Source organism: Felis catus, chromosome B1 (assembly GCF_018350175.1).
Source record: "Felis catus isolate Fca126 chromosome B1, F.catus_Fca126_mat1.0, whole genome shotgun sequence".
Taxonomy (NCBI): Eukaryota; Metazoa; Chordata; class Mammalia; order Carnivora; family Felidae; genus Felis; species Felis catus.
Window position 1 is genome coordinate 118,232,973 of NC_058371.1, and position 12,937 is coordinate 118,245,909.

The 12,937-nt window shown below is 36.7% G+C and overlaps 1 pseudogene; it reads left to right on the plus strand.

Moving 5' to 3' along the window:
* The first annotated feature begins 5,304 nt into the window (after window positions 1-5,304).
* Window positions 5,305-5,958, plus strand: LOC101093100 (annotated as a pseudogene).
* The last annotated feature ends 6,979 nt before the right edge of the window (window positions 5,959-12,937 follow it).

A 12,937-nucleotide genomic window follows, 5' to 3' on the forward strand; every position in this document is an offset into this window, starting at 1 on the left:
TTCAGATAATTTGCTGTTATTGTGTAGAAACACAACTGAACTTTATATGTTGATGTTGTATCCTGCAATTTTACTGAACTTGTTAATTAACTTTAATTTTTTATAGAATCTTTAGAGTTTTGTATATATGAAATCATGTCATATGCAAAGAAGTATAATTTTAATTCTTTCTTTCTGATTTGGAAGACTTTTGTTTGTTTTTCTTGCCTAATTGCTCTAAGCTATTTTCAATACTGTGTGGGATATAAGTGGTGAGAGTGGGCATCCTTACCTTATTCTTTATGTTAGAGGAAAAGCTTTCACTTTTTCACTATTGAGAATGATGTGTTCTGTGGGCTTGTTGTTTACAGCCTTTATTATGTGGAAGTACTTTCCTTCTATTCCTCACTGTTCAGAGATTTTATCCATGAGGGAGCTGAGGAATTTTATCAAACACTTTTTCTGCATCTATTGGGATGACCATGGATTGTTATCTTTTATTCTGTTAACGTGGTGTTTAACATGAATTAATTTTCATATGTTGAACCATCCTTGCACTAAGGGACAAATCCCAGTTATATTGGTATATGATCCTTTTAATATGCTGTTGAATTAGGTTTGATATTATTTTGTTGAGAAATTTTACATATATACTCATCAAGGATCATTTCCCTTTTTTTCCATCAGGGTAATGCTGGCATCATAAATGAGTTTGAACGTGTTCTCTCCTCTTCAATTTTTTTTGGAAGAGTTTGAGAAAGATTGCTGTTAATTCTTATTTAAATGTTTGGTAGAATTCACAAGTGAAGCCGTCTGGTCTAAGACTCTTCTTTGTTAAGAAGTTTTGATTGCTAATTTAGTCATCTTACTTGTAATTCTCCTGTTCAAATTTTCTATTTTTTCATGATTCAGTACTTGTAACTTGTATCTTTCTAGGAATTTTTCCATTTCTTCTAGATTATTGAGTGTGTTGGTACATAATTGTTTATAGTAGTCTCTTATGATCCTTGTATTTCTGTGGCATTGGTTGTAATGTCTCTTCTTTTATTTCTGACTTTATTTAATTGGATGTCTTTCTCTTTTTTTATCTTCATTGGTCTAGCTAAACAGGGTCAATTTAAAATAACAAGGAGGAGATATCCAGCTATTCTATAGTGGAATGCCAAATTCTGAGGTAGTGTGGCTCTTTCCTCCCCTCCATACTGCTCTGTACTCAAAGAATTAGGCCACAATCTACTTTGTCTGCTAATATATTACTTTCTCTTCTAAGAAAATTATTTTGCCACCATAATGAATAATTACTCTTCTCAATTGTAAAGATTTTACAACTACATAGTTGGGAAGAAATTAGAAAATTATCCTTATTTCTTATCACTCTAAAAAAGATTTTTAGTCACCAGAATATTCAGCTTAAGTATCTAAGAAATGACTCTTTTTAACATGTTAAACTAATTCAAATAAAGAATAAATAATGGTATAGATAAGGAAAAAATAAAGAAGAAAGAACTATTTTTATTGAGGGTAATTCTATTTAAAGATATTCTAATATCTTTATTTGAGATCATTCTATCCCATTTCATATCATGTTTTCTAACTTTAATGGAAAAATATTTTCATAATAAATTCCCAGGTGTAATTAGAGAAAAGAGATGGATAGATTTTAATCCCTTTTAAAAACAAATATATGTTTTGATAGTTGAATTCAGTGATGTCTCTATGCTGGATTAGATGGAAGCAGAGTGAAGAAAATGGAGGCCAGCATTCGGAAACAAATTCTTATTTTCATAGAAATCTTAAACAGATATTTTTTTTACAAAAACTAATAGTCAAGAAATGACTAAGCTTCTCCTTAGGGCAGGCAATAATTCAGTATCATTATTTTATTATAAAATTATTATTTTAAGTAATTGTGGATTAATGGAGGTATATCCCATATTTTATCAAATAAGCATAGGATAGAAAGCTAACGAGACAATCTAAAAAGATACTTTTTGAAATTGAAAGCTTCAAACACCATTTATTATCTCTGTGAGTCAAGATCTTACTGTGATTTAGTTGGGTGTTTATGGTCTAGTCTCTCAGAAGTCTGGAGTCAAGGTATTATCTGGGGTTACAGTCATTTCAGTACTCAGCTGGAGGGGAGTCTGCTTTGAAGTTTACACAGGTGGCTGTTCACATGTCTCTGGGTCCTTACTGGCTGAAGGCTGGAAGTATCAGCTCCTGGCTGGTGGCCTTCTCCATGGGGCTTCTCGCATGACTACTAGTTACCCCAGGGCGATGACCCTGAAAGAAAGATTCCAAGACATAAGTGACGATCTTTTTTAAGACTTGATAATTGAACTGAAATGTTATTGCTTCTGCTGTGTTCAATTCATTAGAAGTGAGTCACCAAATCTACCCATTCTCCAGGTAAAGAATTACATAAAAGTATGAATATGAGGACTCAGGGATCATGAGCTATTATCTTAGAGTCTGCCTACCACAAATAATATCTACTTATGACTCAGTGGTAATAGACACACTCCCTTCCCTCTTAAACATCTGAAAGCAGTTCATTGTCTTCTCAAATGTTTGGATTTTGTCAGTGAATGAAAACCAGTGGAACCCAATGGTAAGGGATAGGTAACTCTGATATTATGATTGGATTTCACACCTCAGGGCAGACTGAAGGGAATATTCAACGTGATTTTAGGATTTGTGTTTTTATCTAATTTTTCCAGGCATTTACAATGTTTTGTGTTCTCTTACTTTCTTTTCTTTTTTCCCCTTCAATTATATCTTAATCTTAATTCTTTACTCTTTGACCTTCATTGGAGGTTATTTACCATATATCCTCACTATCCAGGCAAACTGGCAGATGAAAAGCCTTACAAAAAGGTCTTGGTCTCTGCTAGATATCACTTCTAATGAGAGAAATGAAGAGGGAAAGATTATTCCTTTATCTGATTTTTTTAACCTAACAAAATGTAACAATTTTTTTATCTGAAGTCACTAAATTCTTCTGTAGATGGAATTTCTCTAGGTACACTCTGGATACACATACTTCAGAAATAAATTTAGTCACAATAGAACATAATGTTGTTAGGAGACGAAAATATGTATTTTGTATTTTATTCAAGAGGCTTGGCTGTTATCGTGAGCTAACAGTAAATTAATACTGGGTCCTGGCCCCTGTCTTTTCTGTTACATTTACATCCCAATCCTAATGACTAAAAGGTATAAACATATAAACAAGTTTTTAATGGTTCCAATAAAGTTGAAGACAAAAAGTCCTGTAGTTAAGTTCTGCAGTTAAGTACAATGATTTTACCAGGTTCAGTCTAGTTAATGTACCTTGTTTGTCACCTGAAATTCAGAATTATGTTGAGGAAAAAAGGATTAAAAGTATAGAATTTTAATAGCATATATTCTTTCTCATTTTTCCTATTTTTAACTCTAAAACATCAAGTCCTATTTTGCTGCCATATTTTCTTCCTTTAATGACCTTCCCTAAATTCTAAAATTCTCACCCCCATGTGTGAAAATGTAATGATAAAATAAACCAATAGCAAAGTTGAATGGAATCCAGTTCTAAAATCCCTTGCCTCACTCAGCTGCTTCTCAGACACCTGAAATGTGCTGCTTAATTTAGAAAGAAAAATTACAGTGAGGCTGCAATCCTGCCTTTCAGAGACAAGGGAGCAGGAAATGATTTGCAGATGATTGAAAGGTGGTGTTTGCACTTAGGATTTCCTGAGCTTTCCAAATTTAACCTTGGAGCTTACCTATCTTTGATTTTAAGAATTAGATCCAACCCATATTCTGGCTATCTCCCCACTGTAGAGTTGCATCTTGGCTGGGGATGAGAAAAGTGAAGGCTACATGCTCAGTCCTAAAAGAGGAAAGAGCAAAACAGAATGTGAAGGAAATAAATGAAGGCTACAGTTCAGCTTTCCTCTGAGCCAGGGACAAGGAGCTGACTTCTCCTTTAATTTAACCCTTGGATTGTCACAGAGAACTGAGCGGCTCTGGAGAAAATCCAATTGCATTTGCCATTTCCAAGCAGCAAAATAAAATTATAGAATAGACACATAAGAAGACATTTAAATTTTTTTTCATTGCAAGATGATGTGCTGTAAGTAAATATGATAGAACTGAATGTAAAATATTTATGTATATATAGATATTATTTGTATGAGTAAATGCATATAAAGTGTTAAGCAAGGTAAAAATCCCATTCTTTTCCTAAGGTGTATAATAATGGATTTGTTTTCCAGATTAACTTATGCCCTGTTTTCTAAAAATAATTTTTTATCATTCTTTGTTTAAAGGAACTGTCTAAAAAAATTGACTCTCATCCACAAGACTACCACTAAAAATTTTTATTCAAAGCCTCCTGTATCTGAGTTCTTAATTAACTATCACAGTGCATCCAGCAAGTTCTCAATACATATTGGCTAAATAACTGAGTAAAGGAATGAAAGAAAAAAGTAAGGGAAAAGAGAGAGAGAAAGAGAAATGGAGGAGGGGGAAGGTCTTGAAAAACTTTCTTCACTTGGCTTCCTGGAGTACTTCTTTTATTTTTTTCCTTCTGCTTTGCTATATGTGCCTTTTTAGTTTCCTATGATGGCTTCTTTTCTCTCTCCAATTTTCTTTCCTTTCTCTCTCTCTCTTTCTAAACATTGGAGTCATTAAGGCTTAGTCCTCAGTCATGGATTTTTTTTTTCTATGCAGAGCCAATTCCTAAGTAATCATTTCAAATTGCATGACTTTATTATACCAATAATCCTATCCACCCATCCAGTAGATTTCTAAACTGAAGTGCTTTCCTAAACTCTGAATTCATATACTTAACTTTCTACTTGATCTCCTAAGTAGATACCAAATAGCTATGTCAACGTTAACTTTTACCAAACAGAACTCTTGATTCATATACCCTGCCTCCTGATCTCCTCTTTTCTCAATCTTCCCTATATCTACCAATAATACCACCTTTACAGTTTTTCAAACTAAACTTTGAAGACATTATATTTCTTTTATTTTATTGCATTAGTTATACAATCCATGTTAGTTTTACATTCAAAAGAGATCCCAAATTTCATCATTTTTCACCTTGTCCATGGTGCCACTGTAACTTGTTCAACTTGCTCTTCTCTTGCCTAGATTACTGAAATAGTCTCATGACAGTATTCCTGCCTCAACTTTGCCCCTTGTTTCAGTCAGAGTCCAACTAGACAAACAAGTCACTCTAGAGATTTCCCCACCTATAGGCTGGGATTCAAAAAGAAGAGGTATGGCTTGCTCTCTCTCTCTTCTGCCATCTTGGTTCCATGTTCGCTGTACAAAATGCCTGGTGAAGCCACAGAAACCATCCCTAATGGAGAGCAGGAGTTGCCATGGTCTTAGGCTGAGATAGGATCTGGAACAGAATCTGACAGTGATGAATCAGTATCAGAGCTTGAGGAACAGAATTCCACACAGCCAACCACACAATAAGCCCAGCTGGCAGCAACAGCTGAAATCAATGAAGAACCAGTCAGTAAAGCAACACAGAGCTGGAGTGAAAAGAAGGCACAGAAGGCTATGTCCAAACTGGGTCTTTGACAGGTTGCAGGGGTTACAAGAGCCACTATCTGGAAATCTAAGAAAACCCTCTTTGTCATCACAAAACCAGACATCCATAAAAGCCCAGTTTCAGTTACCTACATTGTTTTGGGGGAAGCCAAGATCAAGGATTTATCTCAGCAGGCACAACTAGAAACTGCTGAGAAATTCATAATTCAAGGCAAAACTGTCTCAAATATTCAAAAAAACACACAGACTCCACCTGAACAAGAGGAGAGTGAAGAGGAAGAAGTTGATGAAAGAGATGTAGAGGTCAAGGACATAGAACTGGTCATGTCACAAGCAAATGTGTCAAGAGCAAAGGCAGTCCAGTCCCTGAAAAAAAAAAAAAACAGTAATGTTATTGTAAACGTTTTTATGGAATTGACAATGTAACCATCTGAAAACGAGGACCTTTTTTGGTGTTTGAAAAGAATAACTGCAACTTGTTTTGAAATTTGTACTGTTTCTATCATTAACGAAACTGTCTTCTTGTTAGATGGAAAAAAAGGAGGCATAACCAGAGCACAAAACTATACTCACTACTGATGCCAGTGAAAGCAGAACCACCATAATTCTCTCAACTCATAGTAAGTGATGAGCAGAGAGAACGAAGATTGAAAAAATGGCCTGGCTTCTCTCTTCCCTCCACTGTCAGTGTCTCACCCAGCTGTATCATTAAAAAACCCTAGAAAATACAGCACCAGGGCTGTATTCCTCCCATTCTTCCATTGATACAGAACAGGACTTGAGAAAGGAGAGAATGGATACGAAAGCAGTTGAGTCAAGGGACAATGACCTCTGCCCCTTACTGCACCCCACTGTAGCTTTATGTCCCCCCAAAGCAAGAGTGAGCCATTTGAAATGGAACACATATCCTGTCAAATGCCTAGTCCCAACCTCCCAATGGCTTTACATCATACTCTAAATAAAATACCAAGTTCTTATCATGACCTATAATGCTTCATGTGACTAGCCATTACTGCTCCAATTTCTTCCTGCTTCTCTCCTTTGCTTCATCTCATTTCAGCATGGAGCCTTTCTTGCATTTCATTGAATATGGCTAGCACAACTTCTTCTTCATATTTTCCATCTGTTTGGTAAATTATTCCTCTTGTTTACTAGGTTTGTTCTAGCTTCAGTTAGGCCTGTGCTCAAATGTTACCTCCCCACAGAGGACTTCTCTGATCCCTTTTCTGAAAGATTGACTTACCCATTAATTTATGTCTCCTTACCCTGCTTTATTTTTCTTCTTAACACTATCACACCTCACAATGTTGGGGAACATCATCAAAAATATGTGACTGCCAAATATAACTGGGTGGGTCCTTGCACTTAGTCTCCTGACTCCCTTGCCTGTCCTTGGAAAGTGGGTTTCACTAGCGTTTTCTGCTCCCAGATACTGTTCCAAGGACATAGGCTTGAGATAGGGATGTGGTGTTGAGAACATCTGCCCAATGTATGTGACTGAACCCATTAGGGCCTCTATTTAAACTTTCAAGATTTGGCAGGTGGTTGTGGGGGCCCATTCATCTTGCTGCTGCCCAACATAAGCCATGTACATAAGTTACTTTTGCTTATTAAAGCTTCCACTTCCTAATCTAGAGTGCCTGCCTCTATCTTTGGTTTCTCCCTGCCCTCTGAGTATGGGGGCCAGTTTTGAGTATACCTGCAAAGATCCTGATAGGGCTGTGAACCAACACACAATAAATGGAATTCATATTTATTTAGTGTTTTCCTTCCTTTCTAGAAGATAATCTTCCTAAAGGTAATGCCTTCACTTGTTTATAAGCATTTCCACAGTGCTTAAATAAGTGTCCAGAAAATAACAGGAAATCAATAGATATTTGTTGAATAAAGGAACAGAAATAAACTTCTTATATTACTTCTACATGAATTTTTTGTCTTCACTTTTACTATTGGTCGTAACCCAACAGTTTCTTTTGAAGTGAATTTTTGGAACCCAGAACACATTTTAACAGCTCTATTGATGGTAAGATGGTGGATAGATTTTCAGATGATTCCACTCAGAGTGTGGCTACGATATAATCAATTCAAATCAAAATGAATGGAAGATCAAACAGTTATATTATTGGTATTTAAACAATAGAAATTTTGAATACCGATAATTATAAAAAGTATATTTAATGAAAGGAAACATATAAATTATCACAACACATATAATTTTGGACTTCAAGTAATGTTATATGTTATCTAGTCAAAACTTCAAGCCAAAGAGGAAATTTGCCTTTTGGAACAAACATGTGAAAAGGTCATTTATTCTGTATGTACACTTCTAATGACAAAACTAACTGCGTTGTAAAGCACCATCCTCACCAAATAAATCTGAGCAAATTCTATAATTTATATATCTCTATTACAATGTCTTTCATCATCTTAATATCTTCCAATGTTTACCACTTGCCTTCTAAATTTATTCTGGGTAAATATAATCCCCGTTTACGTAACAGTTTGCCAATTATTTAAGGGAAGCCACTATGTCCCTCCCCAAATCCTTGCTTTCTATATTATATATCCTAGTCCTTTCAATCCATTCTCCTACAGCTTGATTTTCAGACCTCTTCACAGGCTAATCACCCTTCTCTGTATATATTCCATCTTAATGACATCCAGGGCTGGATTTCTCTATCATTTAGCCATTGGAATATAACAGACCACCTTAGTACCCAATGGTTTAAAGGAAAAACCAGCTTCTATCCCTCATGAGTCTATATCTCAGTTGGACTTATTCTCATATGTTTGGACATTTGTGAGTCAGGTAAAAACTCTGGCAAGGTTGGCTGAGCTCCCTCACATTTCTTAATATTTGCTAGTAATAGACAAGCTTAGGAAGCCTCAACTGGGGCAACTGGCCTCTCTTCCATATGGTCTTCATCTCCTAGTAGGCTACATCAGACTTGCACAGGTCACTGAGAGAAGCAGCACAAGGACAATTGAGACCCAAGGTCAGAACGGGCACCCATGCCATTCTACTATATTATATTGACCAACATTTGTTAAGAGTCAGCCCAGATTCAAGGGATGGGAAAGACTCCACCTCCTCATGGAAAGATCTGCAAGGTCACCTTGCAAAGGTGGTAGATAGAGAGAGAGAGAAATTAGAACTATTTTTGCAGTCTACTACGATTTCCTATAGTTAGACTAAGAATACGCTTTAGCATACTAGAAAAAAAGCAGGAACATTAAAAAGCAGGGGCAGGGGATAGAGATAATTTGAAAGTGTTTAGTATTTAATATGTATTTTTTCATTTATTAAGATAATTACCTTGGAAATAATTAGCATTTAGTTGGGCATATTGTGTTTATTTTACAGATTATTATTGATACTTATTTTGAGTAACACATGAGAAAGAGGGCCGCCATATGCTTTTTAGTTCTTCTGGCTATAAAATGTCTTCATTCAAGCTTTTAAATGTCTTTCTTGAAATATGACACTCAAAATTTTCCTCAATTTATTATAAAGAATTGACTTGTGTGGTTACGGAGAATGAGAAGTCCCAAGATGTGCAAGTTAGCAAGCTGGAGGCACAGGACCAATTCGAGATTACAAACCAGAGAATCAGGAGAGAAGCTGGTATAAGTTCCAGTCCTAGCATGAGTCCAAAGGCAGGAGAAGACTGGTATTCCACCTCAAAGACAATCCAGCAAAAAGAGAAAAATCTCCCTTCTTCAGCCTTTTTGTTCTATTCAGGCCTTCAATGATTTGGATGATGTCCTCCTACATTGTGGAAGACAATCTGCTTTATTCAGTCTACCAATTCAATTGTTAATCTCATCCAGAAATGCCCTTATCGGCACACCCAGAATAACATTTAATTAAATATCTGGACACCCTTGGTCCAGTTAAGTTGACAAATAACCATCAGAGGTTTATTTAGGGGAAAAAGACTACTAGGAATTATGTAAATTCACAAAATTAGAAGAGGGATGAAACCAAATGAAATTATGGATACTGGTAAAATGTCTGTGAAAGGCAGCTGCCTCTGACTCTGGTGGTGGATGAAGCTCTCGATCAGCACAGCCAACCCTCAGTAAAACAGCCAGATGTGAAGTGAGAGAGCTGAAAACAATTAGAACACATGAGGAAAAACTGAGAAATTGCAATCATGTCTCTCTCCCCACTTCCACCCTCAGTGACCTATATAATCTGCAGAAGTTGATGCCCTTTGCTGCCAAATTGCACAATTACCTGACCCCAAAACAAGCTTGAGGAGATCTTTGGTAGCTCAAAAGATGCAGACCTACTCCAAAAAGACTTCACTAACTACATTCAAAAGCTGCAGGGCTGCCTGGTGCCAAACTCCCACCTTTAAATGGAATGACTAGGTGTTACTTCCTTCAGAATCTCACAGAAATTTCTCCTGTGGCCATCCTATTGTGACTTTGTTAAAATTTGTTAAATAGAGCCCAGAGTGTTGGTGAACCAGGGTTTAACTGAAGACCACAAGGGAGTCAAAACTGAGAGATTTACCACTCACAGATCCCTGGAGGAAGTACACAGTGTGCCTCAAGGGGGCCACAAAGGGACCTAAAGGCAGAGTGCCAACAGAGAGAGTCCAGTAGAACTTGGAGCACACGCTTGTACTAGGGTCCACTGGTGGAGCTCTTTTGGGGTTCCATGCCAAGGCCAGATGGATACATTCAAACCAAAGTAAGTAAGGTTTTAGAAATCTTCCTGGGGACCTTATCTGAGGGGGATTATAAGGAGAAGGACTTGGGAGGCAGGAGAAGCTGCTTATGTCGGAGCCATCTTAGAATATCAGAATATCAGGAACTACATCACATTTACTTGTGCCTCTTCAGGGTGTTATCTATGGCATGTGCTCACAGGAGGAGCTAGTGTTTCCGCTCAGGGCCCCTGCAGGCTCCTTGATCACACAAAATGGATGCTGAGGCAGCAATATTATGAAATACTTTAGATGAACTCTCAACACAGCCCTAACCTGAAACTATATAAAGAACTCTAGAAAATGTTGTTTAGTTTAGCTAAGTTGAAAACGTAGGGAAACAACCCAGTTCACCTTTTGTCAACCTGAGATACATGTACACATCTTTTAACTATACCTAACCTCCAAAGAAAGATAAAAGCAAAGTCACACTCTATTTAACGATGCAACTGAACTTCATACAACCAAAAACACACTAACCCTTTCTCCAAAAAAAGGATAAAAGTCCCAATGTCACTTTATCCCTTTTTTGGGTAATGTTCTTTTCTCTTCTAGCTGAGGCACTTTTAAAATGTTAAATAAGGCTAAGTATTATTAGAATACTTTTGTTAAATTATACAAATTATGGGATTTAAAAAAAGAATTGAATGAGTTCATGCACATATATTCAAATAAATATAAGGAAGAAAGCCCTAATATGATTGTGTAGCTGATATTTATAATTTGACATTTCTGTATATCCTTTGCACTCAATGAGATCCTCAAAAGTTCATGGTTCCTTGCCTCACAGGATGACACAAACCCTCATTTCTGAAAGGTCTGGGCTTTATCAGTCCTGTTTGTATTGAGTACTTACAGTTTTCCATTAACTTTTTCACAGAACATGGGGTACTAAGAGGTATCCAGGGTATCTACTTCATTCCAGGCCTATGTCCTCTTACCCCATAGTAGCAAATTGATTTCCTCTGAAGAGTCAGGATCAATTATCCCAAAGAGCATAGAAATCCCTTTCTTTGCCAGCAGATTCAGTGTCTTGAGAATTCGGAAGTGGCCAAGTGGCAATCTCAACATCTAGTTTAATAAAACAATTTTGGCCCCTTCTGAGAATATTAATTCCATGGGAACTAAGACATATCAAGCAGCAGAACTCAAAGATATGAGGTCAGGAAGCAAAATTTTCACTAATGGTTCATTTGCTAGGGGTAAAAGTAAGAGAATTACCCCCCTCCCCACTTTTATCCTTGGTTTCCTGAGTTATGAATGTGTGCTATGGGAGAAATAGCACTAAATGTTGGTTACTGATTTATAACATATATCACATCCTAGGGGACATTATTTCAACTCCAGAAGCTGATGTGCCCATCTGGCACAGTAACTGAATCTCCTAAAGGCTTTTTCACTATTTGATCATGCTAGCTCTTGCAGTGTGATGATGATCATGGGAATCAATAAATTCCATAAACATGAGCCAATTTGCAGACACATCAACATTTCCTTCATCCTGAAAATCATATCTTGACGTGTTCCAGATGCTTTGACTCTAGATATTTCATTGAAATGGCATACTACTGAATTTCTGTGGCAGTTACCTCCTTCTGTCTAATACACATGTACATTATCAGTGTGTCTAGAAAAGCTGCTTCTTTCTTGTCAGCATGTCCAATGAGAATCATATGATTAATTGAATGGCTTAGAGTTATTCTGGAATTGGGAGGCCATCAAAGTATCTATGGACAAGATTATGATATTGGGATAGGAAGCTGATATTACCCTAGTGTAGAACAGTGAATGTGTATTTCTGGTCCTGTCAGGTGAAATCAAACAGTCCCCAATAAAAAGATAGAATATAGATATCAAAGTAGCATTTATTACATCAATTGATAATGCCACATGCTGGGAAGCATGTCTATTTGCCCCAGTATCAAAATCACATCTGAAATGGTGGTTCCACCTGAAGTCACCACTTGATTAAATTTATAATAATCCACTGTCATTCTGAAAAATCCAACTGTCTTCAGTGCAGGCCAAATAGGGGATTTGAATGAGACTATGGTAAGATTCACCATGCCATGCATCTTTCAAGTCTTTGATAATGGCACCAATTTCTGCAAAACTTCAAGGATGCAACATCTATTTGATAGAAGCAGTTCTAGCAGCTTCCGTGTGGCCTTTCCGAACATAATGGCCTCCAAACTCCTCTAAGAAGAAATAAAATGACTCCTTAGGAAGACCTGTGTTGAAAAAAGAAATGCTAATTATTGGGATTCTGTCAGTTGATAAGCATGTCTATTCAAATATGATTTCCAGACTGAAGAAATAAAACACAGAGTTAGTTCGGGAACCCACTGAGTCCACTGTGAGATGGACCTTAACCAGAACTTACTAACCCCCTGGACTCCACCTTACTCAGATTGATAAACCACACTGGGGTATGGGTCTCAAAAATGTAGTGGCAGTTCAGAGCCATTGTCCAATAATTCCCTAAATCCTTCTTATATACACTTTTCCAGTGCACAGTTATCATGTAAAAGTCTGCATATCTCTTTTGGAAAGGCCATAAGGATGATTTACAATATACATTTTTAAATGTGTAGAAAGTTTCTTTCTCAAGGGATCCAGTCTGCCCTTCATGAAAGGTACTCTGAATTTATGAAAGGGCTCAGGTGTGAGAATTTGTTTAGAGGTTG